At 35.8% G+C, this 18,106-nt stretch overlaps 1 long non-coding RNA gene across 1 annotated transcript; it reads right to left on the reverse strand.

Moving 5' to 3' along the window:
- Window positions 1–11,128: 11,128 nt before the first annotated feature.
- Window positions 11,129–17,119, reverse strand: LOC110023530. Its single transcript, XR_002293911.1, has 3 exons — window positions 16,806–17,119; window positions 11,498–11,689; window positions 11,129–11,426 (listed from the first exon to the last, which is right to left on the reverse strand). It is a non-coding gene; the product is annotated as an uncharacterized LOC110023530 (long non-coding RNA).
- Window positions 17,120–18,106: the final 987 nt, after the last annotated feature.

Consider the following 18,106-nt stretch of genomic DNA (forward strand, 5'->3'; position numbering starts at 1 on the left):
TAGATATATATATACACCTTTCTCAACGTACATACATACATACATATATGTGTTGTCATATGTGACATGTTGATAGAGCAGCCTCTTTGAAGGTCGTAATTCTCCTCAGATCATGGGTTCAAATCTCTCTCTGGATAGTTTGTTGGTAGTGAGGGCGATCCTCGAATAATTAGGCATATGAGGATGGCTGGGGGCTTATCTAATAGCATATATATATATATTAAAATCCCGGTCTGGGGTTTGATTGCCCCCGAGTGTAGGGTGTGGTCCTTAAATTATAGGCGCATGAGGGATGTCTGTGGCTCGTATCGTAGCCTCCAGTCATTCTTTTAAAAAAAAAAAACATACATATAAAGATTCTTTTAGATTTCAAAACATGTGGGCTGATCATCCTCAATCGACATATATATATATATATATATCTACATATATCTACACATACATATATCTATACATACATACATATATCTACATACATACATACATATGTATCTGAAAGATCAGCAGACTGATCAAGTCTACCTTTGGCGAATCCGGTCGGTGGGTCTATCCGCTGTTCCAACCGCCGAAGCTCCCTAAAAGTTTTCCAAATGCAAACGACTGACTGACTACTTGCACCTTGACAGAAATGACCTCCATTAGACCCATCGCTTTGATCAATTGAACCATAACATGTTGACCGGCTGATTGCCGCCATATTCAAATTTAAATTATAATGTAAATTTAGTATTAAATCAACACATTTATTGCACTAAGGACGGTTTCCATAATAACCCTCTCATTTTGGTAATTGAGGGTTATTTCCATTATCGTTTTTCTTTCTCTAATTGTACAAGAATACCTCCTATAAATAGGAGGCTCGACGATGAGTAAAAGTAGGGACTTCGGGTCGGAGGACTCTTTCCCGACCTCTCTACTGAGAATTTTCTAACATCTTTCTCCTCTCTCGCTCTCTCTCTACACTCCTTTTAGCAATAACTCCTGAGGTGTGTATTTCCCAATGACAATTTTGGATTCAACATGAGTATTTAAGTGTCTTAATGATATCATAATCAAGTAATCTTAGGCCCGTTGGATTCAGATTGATGAGAAGCTTGATTTGACTATAAATTTGTCAGTTTTGAAATCCATTTGATCACTCAATTGCTCATCCAAAGCCTACAATTCCGCTTAAATGACTTGATCTAGGCTTGATCGAACTCCAATCAAGCCAATTTTTACTTCATTGAGCTCACGTTGTCAAGAAAGACAATTTGACCATGAGCTTGCTGAAATCAAAATTTAGATGATCATGAATTCATATTCAAAATTATTTCTGACTCAAAATATTTTGAGATTCATACATAATTAAAATAATTTTTTGAGAACACATCATATATATTTATAAGTATTTTCATCAAAAAAAAAAAAAAAAAAAAAAAAAACCTTTTTCAAACCTTCTCTTCTCAATTTCCTTTTTCATCTTTGAGTTCAGCGAAACTCCGGCCTTTTCCCAGAATATAAAATTCATGTTAATTATTCTCTTAATAAGATAAGATCATTTTCGGCATGCAATAATTAGCATTTAACAAATCCTAAACCGAGCGATTATTCAAAGACCGCCGGAACTATTTGGCTAAAAAAAGAAAAAAAAAAGCATTTTTTTTCTTTATTTTCAAAAAGAAAATTATATTAAAACTTGTCTTCTTCTAAACATGATCTTATTTCCGAACTCTGGTGATTAGTAGCGAGGAATCAAAACGTACTTCATGCCGGACGGCTCCGTGTAGCAGCCGTCCAAAGCCTCATTCTTATCGCTTCTTCTTTGATATATCTATTGCCTAATTTTATTGTCTAATTTTCAATTGAGATTTGGTCTGCCCAATATAGTTAATTTATATAAAGTGAGTCATAGATGATGGCTCCCCACGTTTGATCTCAAGCCAAATTTGTTTGTTTGGCTCAAGATTACATCCAAATTTTCCAATTTAATATATAAATTAAAGGTAAAAAAATATAAAAAAAAAGTATTTTTAAAGATTAATTAATTCAAAACGATAAGCTTAAATTTAAAGTGTCGATTGTGAGTCAACATAGATCCACATAAACGAATCGCACTGTGACATTACCCACCCACCCCGCCCCCCTTCTCCCGCGCTTGAGTTCCCCTTCCTTCTCCCCAACAAAAAAATATTACAACCGAATGAGCTACGTCCGGATTAGATGCATGTTTTCATCAAAGCATTATCGACAGAGCAACCAGTGTCTTGAGCACCTCCATTAAAGCGCCTACTTTCTCGATTTTTTCTTCCAACTGGCTTACATTCCTGAGATTGTAACGAATTTTATTTTATTATGTCCTTAATGCAAATTTCAAATATTTTATTTCCTCACCAAGCAAGAACTTTATGGAGGAAAGCCAATGGGGAATGGTGACGTGATGATTTGTACATGGCTCGAATGATAATCTTATGAGATTGTTGATTCAATTCTTAACCTCTCCTATTAGTTTATTTTGCTAATCATGCAATGGCAAATGTTCATCTGGGTGAGCTCTCACTCAGAAAAATGAAAGCCCCCAAATTCCATTGATATTTTGGGGTTAATATTAAGAATATAAAAAAATCATTAGATACAAACTAAACCCTAATTAGGATTAAGCAGGTCATCTTGTTTCTGTAGCAAGCCTATTAGCTCCTTGTGGACCTCTGAGATTTTCTTCATAATTTATTGGGTGTAATTTGGGGGGTTTTTCCCAATTTACCCCCAAAATCCTAATTAGTTGAATTACTTAATCAATTTTAGTGAATTAAAACCTAGTTAATTCACCTAAATCCAAATTAACCTCCTCCCCCTCCCCTAAACTTTGGTGACAATGGGGTGATTAGGGGAATTGTACTAATTAATTAATTAATTAACTAATCAATTTAGATTTTACTTTAATAAATCATTAAATATAAACCCAATTGACATAGAAGTTTCTTTTATGGGTGTTGGGGTGCATCTCCAACACTTTGGAAAATTTTTACCTTTTTTTTTCAAATTTAATTAGTGTTATATAAATTAACATAAATAAGAAGCTTAGATTAGAAATTTCCTATAAAAATATTTAAATGACTCATTTTAATCAAAACAAATCAAGGTTAACTTCCTCTGGTAATTCTCTACCTTAGGATAAAATCTCATGAAATTTTGGAATTAGAAAATATCAAAATTAATTAAACCCACCCATTAAATATTAGAATAAAAAAATTACTTTAATTAAAAAATACCCTTAAATTTTGGATTGTCAATACATGTATTCTCTCTTAAAATTTCATCCATTACCCTATAGAAAGAGACGAACAAAATTATTTTTATGAGGAATGATTTATTTATTTATTTATTGATAATGATGGCACAATCTTTCCATAAAAGCTATCATTTTTTCATTATTTGTAACATGAAATCAAGGTTGAGCAATTTTCAATAATAGATTTTTATTATGTTTAATGTGTGTTAGAAAATTCGCGGTGGTAGAGCAATGGATTATCGTCTTAGAGTTGTGCGTGGATTAAACACACACTCAGATGAAAATGAATTAACTTGTGATGACACCACAAGTTTTTACGTGGAAAACCCGTAAAGGGAAAAACCACGGGGCTTGGCCCAGCTATACAAATCTACTGTAAGTCGACGATTACAGATGTCTCTTGTTCTACAGACGGGGAAATGTTACTAGATTTTTCAAGGTACAACGTCGGCTAACGACGTCTAGTTGGCGGTGATCGAAGGAGGTTGGCGGTGGTCGCAGACGGTCGGTGGTCAACTGAGGTCCGCAGTGATTGACAGTGGTCGCCGATGGCCGGCGGGGGTCGACGGTGGTCGACGGAGGTCAGCGGTGACCGGCGGTGCTCGACGGTGGTCGGCGGTGCTCGACAAAGTCGGCGGTGGGAGAGATGATGTTGAACTTGAACTCTTTCTCAAAACCTCAAGTTTTCTCTCAAGCCTCCCACTCTCATGTGAGGGGTGAGGCTCTATTTATAGTATTTTGGGTGTAATTAATGCAAGAATATGTGTCATTTTGATCGGACGGTCTGAGAACTTCCCTCGATCCGATGACGTTTGATGGACATTTGAGTGATTTAACTATGTCAGAATTAAGCAATATTGGGCTCGTTGGATTCGACTTGTCGAGACGCTCGATTCGATTATAAACCCGCTATATTCGACATTTGTTTGACCTTTCAAATGCCTTTGGAAATCCTTTAAGAGTTTTTTAATATTTTGATTATGTTTTGATCTGACTCGGATTAGCTTAGTTTTTATATCATTGAGTTCGTTTCATCGCCGATCAGTTTGACTATAAGTTTGCTGAAATTATAGCTCTGGATTACTTTTTATCAAGATTTGAATATTTCTTGCTCAAAATATTATCTCGATATTGATGCCGGATGATTAAAATTTGTTGGTGTCATATCAGTTGCCCCCCCAATTTTTGGGCGAGTCCAATTTCATCGTTCGAAAATATCCATTTTCATAATTTATATATATGTATATATATAAATTCAAGCATAAATGAAGTTTAGCATAGCTCAGTTGGTTGTGGGTTTTCCGCTCCATGCTGACGAGGCGAGTTTGAATCCAGTATGAAAAATTGAATAAATGAAGCAGTAGTATTTATGGGTTTGCCTCAATTCAACGTGGGCAATCATGAATCTTAGAAACTCCTCTGATGTGACTTCAAAAGCAGATTTTGCTGGGTTAAGTCGTAAATCATATTTACAAAGGAGTTGGAAACACTCCTCCAGATGAAAAATGTGTTGGGATGATTCCAAGATTTTTACTAACATGTCATCAACATAAAACTTCATTGTACGCTCGAGAAGGTTTTTGAAAACCTTGTTCATGAGTCGTTGATAAGTTGCACCAGCATTTTTTAACTCGAATGACATAACCTTATAATAATATAAGCCCTTATCTGTTTGAAAAGATGTGACCTCCTCGTCCATTGGGTTCATCTTTATTTGATTATAACCTTAGTATGCTTCCATAAAACTTAGCATCTGATGTCCAGACGCGGCATCGACGAGTTGATCTATGTGCGAGAGGGTAAGACTATCATTCAGGCAAGCATTTTGAGGTCTGTATAGTTGACACATATTCTCCATGAACTATTAGCTTTTTTCACCATGACGATATTGACTAACCATGTAGGATGATGTACTTCTCGTATGAACTTTGCTTCAAGAAGCTTGTTGACTTATTGTTCAATAGCTTGTAAGCGATCTGAGGCAAAATTGCGCTTCTTCTAGACGACCGGTCTAAAGGTCAGGTCTATTTTTAAAGAGTGCATGATTATTTCTGGATTAACTTCAAACATGTCAGTCAGAGTCCATGAAAAAATGTCTTGATTTCTTTTGAGAAGATCTACATACTCCGACCTTTGCTCATCGGAGAATAGGAAACCAAATTACACTGTTCTCGAGGGATGTTCGTTAGAGAGTGGGATTTGAACCAAGTGTTCCACGGGAGAAGCTTGTTGAGATACATCTTCATATCAAAGATCAAAGTTCTCAATGCTAAGTGTCATTAACGGGCGTTGATGAGCTTGTCTGAGGTAGCATGATTGTGTTGTATGTTGATCACCTCGCACAACGCCGATCCCTGCTGGAGTTGAAAACTTTATCTTCAAGTGTGTTACAAAAGTCAGGATGCCAAAGATTGATTGTGTTGGTCTCCCGAAGATGGTATTGTATGTCGATTCTGATTTGACAACAATGAACTAGACTGAGTGGGTTATCTGTCGAGGAAAATCTCCCACTGGTCGATTATCAAAACCGTATAATGGTCCGGATGCAGGTTGAAGTTTTTCCCTTATCAATCCTAAATTGAGAAAAGTTGAAGAGAACAAGACATCGACAGAGCTCTCATTGTCGATCAAGATCCTCTTTACATTATAGCTTATAGCAAGGCTCGTCGCCAATTCCTGCGCTAATGACGAGAGGATCTTGGTGGGGGACTCGAACTCCTTCAAAATCAGAATCATCAAAAGTGATAGGCTTGAGGCGTAATTTCTTCTCATTGGTTCACCAGATATAGTGATAAGGACTTGATCAGTCAGCAATGGGTCTTTTGCAATTGTTTGAATTTCGCCCACAACTGGGTGACCCCCATGTTGTTTCCTTTGTGTTTGTTGCCCCCCAGTAGGAGCATTATCACTACCGACTAGTTTGTTTTGTATGTATCGATCAAGATATCCTTGCTGAATTAACCTTTCAATTTCTTCCCTAAGGAGCTTACATGTCTCAGTGGTGTGGCTACGACTTCGATAAAAATGACAACATTGTTCCAGATTTCCCGAGTTAGGTTTTAGGGGGTGAGGCCATTAAACAGTTTGCTCATCTTTGATAGCCATCAAGATGTTAGTATGTGACATGTTGGGTGGTGTATACTCTTTCTTGGGTCGATATTTAGTTTGTTGGCCTGCAGGTTGGGGAAGGAGGTCACGATTCCTCTGTTGTTCGGACTTTCTCCGTTGCAAATATTGATTATTATCTCCAGTGTTATTCTTGCACTTTCCCCCAAATTTCTCAAACTGCTCATTATTGCGTTGATGGCCTTATCCTCAGTGATTTGGGCCTCAACACGGTGGACAAGACCAGTATAAGAACGAACTGTCTCCCGCATTAGTGATGAGTAAAAAGGTCCTGAACGAAGCCCCCCAAGGAAGACTCCCCTTAGTAACTTCGGATCCACCCTCATAATCTAACATGCTTTCGCAGAAAACCTACGGAAGTAGTCCTTGACTGACACTCCTTCACTTTGACGAATTCCCGAGAGATGGGATGAATCCTTGATGATCCTTCGATTTGCTATGAACTGCTCCATGAAAAGTTTGACAAGTTCATTAAAGATGTTTATAGTGCCCCTTGGCAGAGAATAGAACCAAGTTCGAGCTTGTCCTTTAAGAGTAGTCGTGAACACTTGACACATAAGCACATCAGAGGCACGCTGAATGTGCATGATGGTTCGATAATGATCAATATGCTCGCAATGATTGGTTATCCCTTCATATATATCGATGTTCGGATGTTTGAAGTCAGTTGGGATGGGGTGTTGGAGGACCGCTTCCGCTAAGGGAGAATATTCATGGATGTTATGGTGAGCGTAGAAGCGATCCTTTTTCTCTGGGAGAACTCATCCCGGACGAGGCGTCGTAGTTTGTTACGAATGACATTATCTGGAATGGCAAGAAGATATGACGATGTCGGGTGAGATGCAGAAGATGGATGAGTGGAACTTACGGTATCTAGGAGTTCAACATCACGACTTGACAGGGGATGTGTTCCTTCTTGAGGAGGCGGGCCGATACGATTTCCTCCGAGCGGTATGTTTCTCATACATCGCTAAGTTAATGGTAAACAAATGTCATCCAATGGTGTAGGCAGCGGTTGTTGAGTGCAGTGGATGTTGAGCCTCGCGTAGGAGCTGTAGGATCTCTAGTTGAGACTCCTTCATTCTACGCATTTAATCTTCTATTGAAGGACCCGAAACACCTTCGTTGGCAGAATAACGTCTTTCGGGGTGGGAAAATGAAGAAGTTTGTCGCTCTTGGCTTCGTGACTGCTCCATGGAATGATGGGTGTTGGAGCGGAATGCTCCGTTGTCGCGAACATTGTGTCTGGTGGTCATGTAGTAAACCGTGTAAGTATATTAGTTGTGGGATTGAAACTTTCCCACATACAGCACCAAACTGATGTGTGCTAGAAAATTCGAGTAATGGATTATCGTCTTAGCTTTGCGCGAGGATTCAACACACTCTCAGATAAAAATGAATCAACCTGTGATGACACCAGAAGTTTTTACGTAGAAAACCGGTAAAGGGAAAAACCACGGGGTCTGGTTCGGTTATAAAAATCCATTATAAGTCGACGATTACAGATGTCTCTTATCCCACAGACGGGAAAGGGTTACTAGATTTTCCAAGATACAACGTCGACTAACGACGTCTAGTTGGCGGTGATCGACGGAGGTCGGTGGTGGTTGCAAACAGTCGGTGGTCGACAGAGGTCAGTGGTGATCGGCGATGGTTGACGGTGGCCGGCGGTGGTTGACGGTGGATGACGGTGGTCGACGGAGGTCAGCAGTGATCGACGGTGGTCGACGGTGGCCGGCGATGGTCGACGGAAGTCGGCGTGCACTTGAACTCCTTCTCAAAGCCTCAGGCTCTCTCTCAAGCCTGGGTGTGGCTCTATTTATAGTATTTTGAGTTCAATTAATGCATGAATATGGGTCATTTTGATCGGACGGTCCGGAGAGCTTCCCTCGATTGGATGGCGTTTGATAGACATTTGAGGGCCTTAACAATGTTAGAAATAAACAATCTTGGGCTCGTTGGATTCGTCTTGTCGAGACACTCGATTCGACTATAAACTCGCTATATTCGACATATGTTTGACCTTTGAAATGCCTCCAAAATTTCTCTAAGAGTTGTTTAATGATTTGATTCCGGCTTGAGCTGACTCGAATTGGCTTCGTTTTTATATCATTGGGTCGGTTTCAGGGGTCGCTGTCAGCGAGCCGATCAGTTTGACTATAAGTTTGCTGAAATCGGAGCTCTGGAAGACTTTTTATCAAAATTTGAATATTTATTGCTCAAATATTATCTCGAGATTCGTATCATATGATGAAAATTTATTGGTGTCATATCAATGTTCATTTTTGTTCAATATTTTCTTTCAGATTTTTTTAGCATGTTTCCATTAATTTATTCGTATCCCCAACATGTGTTGGCTGCACCAACACTTTTAATAATATAGTCAACTTTTTTGCAGAATGACTTCATTATTTTTTATAATATTTGAATTATAATTATAAGAAACATAAATCAAATAAATCATCAATTTCTTAGGCCATGTAATCCCACATACGATTCAATGAATAATATTCTAGTTAATTGAATTGTATAAATGATCTGCTTCTATTATAAGAGATATTGATTTAAAATTGTACATCAAGTGTGGGGATATAAGTGAGCCGAGATGGCTTAGGCCCAACTCATTAATGAACTCACGAGTAAAACTTATCAATCCACGAATATGAGCTCAAGCTCAGACTCAAGCTTGTTCATTAAAGGAGCTCGTTCTTGTTGGCTCAATTTCAATCATGTTAATTTCTTCTTTACAAAGCTGCCGTAGAACTCCTCTCCACTCATCAATCATTTAAATGACTTGTCCGTTGAGCTCCATGAAAAATTCAGTTAATGACCTTACAGTTAGCTTGCAAAGCAGGCTAATGACCTTACAGTTAAATGACTTAGCTTGCAAAGCAGGCTAATGACCTTACAGTTAGTGCAACAAACTGAGCTCGAGCTCGACTTGAGCTTGAGTTTGTATTTTGAAAAATGAGCCAAGTTTGAGCTCGACATGACTCGAGCTCGACTTGGCTCGTTAACACCCTAATCAAGAGTAATAAAAAGCAAAGAAAACATGTAAGCAAGTGAATTTCCTCATCTCATACAAGCTTACCAAAAATAATTGAATATATTTGAGTTTTATGTTTTTTATGGTAATATATTCTTTTATTGCTCTTATGTTTCGTTTTTTAATTTGGGGCGTTTACCTGCATGGCACACAATTCTTATATATTTACATATTTTATACCAAAAACTTTCATGTCTACATACTTACTACTCAAATTTTTAATATCACATCGAAATTAACACTATTATCATATTTTAAAAGTGCAATACACATTTTTAAGGAGAAATTATTGCATCAGGACATCTGATGCAAATTTGCAGGACGTGTCTAATAACAGGGAGTCGCATGATAATTTGGGTCCACTGACATACACGGTTCGGACCCGAGTTGCCACGTGATATTCTGATATTGGACACCTGATGCAATAATTTTTCCAGGTCAAGGTTTCAATCCCACTGTGACGTGGGGGCTTTGGAATTTTAGGCACATGACGCGGGCTTTCATCATGGGGTCAAAAAGCGCATGAAAAATCAATATTTGGGTCTCTACCAAATATCAATTTCCTTTTAATATATATATATATATATATATATGGTCATTAACTTTATCGGCGAGTTAGTTCCACTAAGTAATTTTAGTGTTTGGATCTTATTTCCACAAGACAATCAAATTAAACTAAGCTGATGGAGGATGGAGAGGTTGGCATCATTATATATATATATATGATAGTTTAGATGGGCTCATTTTTAAAAAACAAAACAAAATAAAATAAATATTACGTTTATTTACTTTTTTTGGAGTCAGAATTATTTTTCATTAATGTCATATGTAATTATTTTGGGACTCTCTAATTTTTATTAGGGGGTGTTTGGCGAATACTTTTAACAAGATTTATGTTAGATTTCAAGTCAAACACCATAAATAGATTAGATAAATTTGTCGTTAAATTAAATCCAATTTTCGCTTATCTCGTTTATTAAATCTGGATTTATTAAATCCAATTATTAGTTAAATTTGACGGATTTAATGCAAGAAAAAATATTTGAAATGAATTTATGTTGAACACTTTAAATGGATTTAACTTTAGGCTTTGTTTGTCGCAGCTGCAGTTTTTCAGCTTCTCAGCTGCAGCTGCGCTGTCCCAGGAGGGGAAGCTACTGCGGGGAAGTTGGCTGACTGTTTGGGGCAGCTATGTGAAAACAACTGTGGGGCAGCTGTTACTGAAAAAATGATCATTCTGTCCCTGTTTTGTAATGTTGTGCTTAACTGAACTGTGATAGTCATAAATTTAATAGTTTAAAGGCAAATTTTCACATAAAAACAGTACAAAATTACAGATACACGCCTCACTTCACAATGAGTATCAAGAGTGCACAAAAAATTCTAAAATTATTAAAATAACTATTAATAATATAATTAGAAACCAATTTAAATAACTCAAGTCTAAAAAAAAGATCGTTATCTCGGAGCTGCATATATTCAGATGAATACAATTATTTGGAGCATTTATAACATGCCAGACAATTCTAATGTATTTACATATCTAGCATGTAAGCATTAATTCATTTGTACATGCATACCATTCAAATTTTCAACTTCATATCAAAACTACCATGAAGGTTTTCTTTATCAAGCCACAATCCAAAGAAAATTACATGGAAATCATAATGGAAAAAATATTGGGTGAATAAATCTTTATAAAAACGTAAAATGGTTATTACAAATTTTCAGCTTTTCCAAGGATGCGATATTTAACTTTGGGTACAACGATGGGTCATCTATAACAACTTCACAGAGAATAAGGAAAGAAACAGTCTTGCTTGCAGCTTTTCTTGCAAATTTTAGCTCATCCCTTCTTGTAAAATAACCTAGCACATCATTATTATAACTTTTCAGCTTTTCTTGCTTGCAGTTCAAAGCAGCATTCTACCCGATGTTTTGTATCTTCATTTTCTTGAGCTTAGGAGGCAAATATGGCAACTCCTGCGGATTTGGCAAGTTATCAAGGAAGAGTTCAATTAAGCAAGGAAAGAAACAGTCATTTGCTACTGCACCTGCTCCTTCAAACCAATCCTCCAATACTTGTAATCCCTTAATATTTAGCACCTCCAATGATGGAAACACATAGACCCTTACATTCCAATGGAATTTACGATCAAGACGCTCTGCTTTTGGCATGTTACAAAGGTACTCCAATGTAAGCAAGAAAACCTTTACATTCCAATGGAATTTACAATCAAGCCGCTCTGCTTTTGACATGTTACAAAGGTACTCTAATGTAAGCAAGCAAAAACTAATATAAATTGAAACTTATATAAAAGAGAAATAGAAAGAACAAACCATCTAATAGCAGTTGGGCTAGGCGAACAACAGTGGAATAAGAATCTGTGCCTTTCGGATTTGCAACAACAAATTTATTGAAACTTTCAAGCTTTCACAAACGATCCCATGCAAACTTTCAAGTTTTCGCAAACTAATACACCAAAACTTTCGAATTTTCACAAACAATTATATACAAATTCTAGGTTTCACAAACTAACATACTAAGACTTTCAGATTTTTCATAAATTGGGAACATTAAAACTTCATATAAACGAAAACATAGAGCTTTCAGATTCTTTAAAAAGAAACGAGAGCATTAAAACTTCAGATTTCCACAAACCAAAGCAATAGACATTTCAGATTTTTCAAAATGAGGCTTTTAAGTTTTCCAAACTTTCACAAGCTGCAATTATTTCCAAATTTCTCAAACCAAAACGCATATATTTCAGATATTTGCCAAAACGAAGGGATTGAAACTTTGCATTTTTATAAATAAAGCTAAAGGTCATTTCAATTTTTTTTTAAATTGAAACTATCATGATGAAACCTAAGCAAGCAACTGCTTTCAAGATTCAAAATGATCAATAAATTGCTGGACGAATGTGTGTTATAAAATCTGAATGGATAAAATTATCATGGCGTATGACCCAGATTTTAGGAAAAAACAATAACAATGTCTATTGCTTAGAATCTTTCATCTCACCAAAGAAATATCACCAAAAAAGAAATAAAATACACCATTTTATGCATAGGGTAAGGTGGCATGTATGTAAAAATTGGGAATTAGGTGTTAGGTATGTAAATAAATAAGAATTGGGTGGTATGTTTGCAAATACCCCTCCCTCTGAATATCCTAGGTTATGCTAACCATTGTTTGCATATAGCTGCCATGAATTATCTCTATGTTTTATATAGTAATAAAAAAATTTGTATAGCAAAAACTGATAAAGTTTCTGCACAGAACAAGCCTACCGCAAAAGTGGAGGAACTTTCTATTAATCACTTCATCAATTTTTTTTTTAAAATTGAAACCATCATGATGAAACCTAAGCAAGCAATTGGATTCAGCATAGACTCATTTCATGTCATATATCATTCAAGACAATAGAAAACTCCTGATCGAATTTCTTCAATGACTTCCCTATCCAACATTTGAAAATTTCCCTATCGAACTGAATTCAGCAAACACCCCAAGAAAAATGAATTGCCCATTTGAATTGTATGTAAAGCTTCTCATGCATGAGTGTAAGGATGCATATGTAAAGAAATTAAAGCTCAGGGTGGTAGATATGTAAACACTAAAGGATTTGAAAAGGTATGTATGTGAATCCTCTCAATTTGTCAGCTTCGAGAGTAGAACAATGATTTGCTTGATACCATTTGAAATCTACATGATTACTTCATACATGAAAAAAAAATATACAAACATAGCACAAAATTCTAACATATACATACATAGCTCTCAGGCTAGATTGATAACACCAAACATCAATAAGCAGAAAATATGTTTCCAGCATGTTTAATATAGAGAATGGCAAAAATATAACTCAATTCCTGATAATCAGCATCATCAACTAGGAATGAGTCAAGCAACACTCCAATTACAAGAAAAGACAATAGAACTTGTGCATCTCCAATGCACTCCAATATATGATTATACATCGTGCAAGGTCTTGAAGCAGCAATTAAAATATAGCTATGTTATATAAAGCCTTCAACCAGGATGGCTACTCAAAATATATCCAAGAACCTTAAAATTTTTCTTCCTAACTAATTAAAATTATAAATGAAAATAATTGCCATCCAGAAAAGTGACAAAGCTTGATAAGTTGAAGATAATGAAAATATAAATGTCATCCAATATCAATCAATACGAGGACGAGGATAATTTCTTCCTGGTCAGAAAAGAAGAGCAACTTTTGCATACCATTATATGAAACTTCAATGAATTAAACGTATCATTTCATAAGACGGTTTGAAGCCATAAAATAAAATTTGTATTTCTCTTCTCAGGTATCAAACTAAACAAAAGAAAACAACAGAATAGATAAATATGACGTTAAAAAAAAAAATCAGATTAGCAATATTTTGAATAATATTCATCTAATAAATTCTCAAATTCTTCACTCATAGGCCTACTATCTCATCAGTTATTTATTCCCTCAGCTCTGCCATCTCGCTTGCACCTTCCCCATCTACAGTGAAGGCGGTGGAAGCCTCAGTCTCTTCTTCTGTGAAAGACTGACCTAGCGGTATTCAAATGGAAGTCGATATCGCTACGGGAATGGTGTCTTCTTATGTAATTATGGAGAGCCATTGTAGCAAAGACAATCTGTACCTTCTTGGAGAAATTGTAGGGAGTCATATCACGATCACGGAGTATCACTGAGTATCACTCATTTCTTTTTCCAGACACCAAAAGTCCTCTCAATTACACCACGTAGCGATGAATGTCGGTTATTAAACATTTCCGTTCTGCCTCATGTAACGTTGTTTGCACGTGAAAAGTCTGGTATGTGATACCTCGTATCAGAAAATACCTTTAAATATCCTCGTTGCAATTGGTAACCAACATCCGACTAAGTAATATTTGTCTAATAAATTGAACAATTAGTATGGAGATTCAAACTCTTCATTCAATGAGTTCAATCCCGGACATACATGTAGGTGGATGTGGAAAGTTGTTATTGGGATCCCGTGTCACAAATTTAAAAACTCGACTGTTATGTGCGCTGCCCTCCCAACCAGCCATAACAAAAGTGAAGCACATGTTAAAGTCGCAGAGGATCATGGCATTTTGGGTAGGGCTACCACAACGGCCGCTAAAAGTCACCTTATCACTATTTGGGATATGTGAGTGAATATGTGTTTCATAAATTCCGCCAATACAGTTCTGATGAGTAAATGTTAGGTTTGACATATCATTGCATACCCTTACAAAATTAACTATAATGCATCCGAAAGAATACCTTGAAAAAAGACATATATCGCGCATAATGTGATATCTCAGCGGGTATCTGCTAAAACTTATAATCTGAGGGTCTGATGACATGAGAGGACATACTAACAAGTGCGCTCAATCAGATTAAGAAGTACCTGCTTTTTGTTTCTGATGAGTGTTGAAATCGCTCCATCGCAGTGTAAATGTTTGCAAATAATTACGAAGGTACAATAGAGTTCACAAGTACAATTCTAGAAAGAAAAAAGTAGATAATGCAATGTAAATATTCTAGTGATAAAAAAATATAAAACATCTCAATTGTTCAAACGATCATAAAAACGCCGAATATATGCCACTCTTCGGGCGGCAGACATCTGTACAAAAAAATTCCTACGAACCAGGTCCTCTAATAATTATGCTACGAACAGATACAACTCTTCATCACTCTTCATCTGCTCATCTGCATAAATTTCGGTTGTAGCACTTAGGATTTCAAGTGCCTCCGCGATAGTGCTTGAATGAGAAGCCTGACATTCTGCTTTAAAACAAGAAACCACCTCATATAGCTTGTTTTTTAGGGAAGAATATTTTCTTTTATAAAAAACCCTCAGACATTTGGAGCGAGAAATAGTTTCATATTTGTTATGATCTGGGTTGGGGACTCAATGAAATCAAATGAACTTCCAGGGGTTCCCAAATTCACGACATTGCCAGGGAACCCTGTCTCGCTTGGGCTACATGCATAGTTGACCGTTGCAACCACTCCCCCAAACATGCGGTCGAGTTTCTCCTCCAATTCAGGCTCAATTCCAGAAAGCTTAAACTTCTTTGCAGCGGGCACCACCTACACAGAATTGATAAACACTCAATTAGAATAAAATATAAAGTTACAAAATAAAGAAGTTTACAAACAAAGCTCACCACAAGTCTTTCAGCCCACCATTCCTCAGGTGCATCAACTGTTCGCTTCACTGGATCTCAACCAAGACCGGTAGAACCCCTTTTCAATTCATTACAAATTTTTCATTCTTTCTTCATTTGGTCCCACTTGTTCTTCATTTGCAACCTATCGTATTCCCTGTCTGTACATTCTTTGAAATTTTTGATAATATGCTGCTACCTTTCTTTATTAAAATGGGTCGTAGGCCTATTTCCCTTTCAATCTCTTTAAGTCAAAGACCGTAAAATATTATTTTGATATCTTTTTCCCACAATGCGGGTGTAGCAATCTCTTTGGGTTGACTATCCATGGTATTACTATAACAAAACAAAGTCTTGATACACAACAATAAAATCAATTAGATGCCACTATTGTAATTGACTCATAAACAGACATTAGCAAACAACAATGAATACAATAAATAAAACAAACAAAATCTAAGCTATTATAAAGCGTTATATCAATAAACATTAAGTTTTTTAGAAATATATATATATATTTCTTAAAAACTTAATGTTTATTGATATAACACTTTATAATATATATATAATTCAATGTAAATAACATAGAAAAAGAATTCGATGGTATATAAATAACAGAGAAAAAAAATCTTTCTGGTTTCAAACTTTGGGCACAGAGAGGACAAAATCCAGTTAGATCATACATTCAAGAAAAATTTGGAGCCATTTTGTTGGTCATCAGAATCTCATATTATGTCATTATTTAAAGTAAAATGTGAATAAAACACTAATAGTGATTTCCAAATATTATCAGTTAATTATACAAAACAAAAACGAGATCTGAAGCCAAAAAAATTTCACACATTTAGCCACTTTACAGAAGAAAATATGGTCAATTACTGTATCACACAAAGTACCCAAGCATATTACGCAAACAACAAATCATTATAAAATGTAAGATGCAATACATCATAACATAATAAAAATTTTTAAAAGTGCAAAGAGGGATCGTATAACAATAGCTCAAGATAATTCATTAAAACCTCAATAAAATGAGATATCTAAGTAGTTCTTAGACGTGTAGGAGTTTCAAAATCGTATCAAAAGTGCAAAGAGGGATCGCATAACAATACCTCAAAATTCTGGTTTCTCCAATTAAAGTGAAAAAAAAAAAATTGTTATGCGGAGAAGCCACTCACGGAGCTTGTGGGGCACGGGGTCGACGAAGCAGAATAAACAGGGTCGACGAAGTAGAAGCGGGTTTTCTGTAGAGATGGTGAGACAGCTCGATTGCGACGAAGAAGAAGGTGAGAAGACGGTTTCAAAGAAGGCGCGACACGATGCTGGAAGGATCGCTAGGGCTGGGTCGATTCCTGGACGACGAAAGAAGAAGCCTTGAGACGGAACGCTAGGGCGCTTCTTTCGCGAGGGCAATTTTAAATATTATGGAGGCGAAAGTTGGGGCCGCAGGGTCGATACCGCGACCCGCTTCTCGTCTGCTTCGGCGTCGTTCGACAACGAAGATGGGAGCTAAGCAGTAATTTATCGTGCTTTGGGGCCGCGCCGCGTGAAAAAAAACGGCTCCAAACGGAGCATTAACTGAAACACACATTATTTTGAATTTAATGATATTTAAATTTAATAAATCTAGATTTATCAGATTTACCAAATCCTATTTAACTTAAATCCTCATTGGAACCAAACAACCTCTTAAAAAAAATGATGTCAGAATGACAATTGAGTGCGTGGGCTGAGCTAATTCGGGCTTACTAGTTATAGAGAGCTCGGGTTGGGCTTGAGACCAGTTTCTATTTATAATTTAATAGTCACACATATAATAGGTTGGGTTGGTCCGTGGGCCATCATCGACTTTAAAAGAAAATTAATTTTTCATGCTGAAACTCATCTTCATTTCCCTTAATTAAAACAAAAAAATTACGTCAAGATAATTTTAGTTAGATTTAACTTGAACGTATCTCTAAATTATTAGTTTTTAAAAAATGAGTATATTTAAAATTTTAATTTATTTTTTAAATATTATTATTATTTAAAAAACCAACTAATAAAATATTTAATATTTTCTCTGGAATCACATTGTTCATTTAAAATATTAAAAAAATAAAATTATATCAAGAATTTAAAATTAATTTTATATGTACAAACCTTTTTATATGTTTAAGCGAATTTAATATCAAATGTATGCAAATAAAATATGTAAATATAAAAGAGTTTAGTAAAATAAAAAAAATAAAATTACATAAGTACCACTTATTAATTTCTATTTAATCACATATCTAACAATTAAATTTTATTTTTTATATATTTGTCATCTCATCTATCTCATCTATGCATTTCATTTTCAAAAAAAAAAAAAAAAATAATTTTTATGTGATATAAAAAAATTTAATTGATATTAATATAAAAATAAAAATTTCTGAAGAGAAAAATTGATGACATTAATCCTCTTAAAAATTTGCATATCACAAAAGTCAGGCTTGAC

This window comes from Phalaenopsis equestris, unplaced genomic scaffold (assembly GCF_001263595.1).
Source record: "Phalaenopsis equestris unplaced genomic scaffold, ASM126359v1 Scaffold000224, whole genome shotgun sequence".
In the NCBI taxonomy this organism is placed as follows: domain Eukaryota; kingdom Viridiplantae; phylum Streptophyta; class Magnoliopsida; order Asparagales; family Orchidaceae; genus Phalaenopsis; species Phalaenopsis equestris.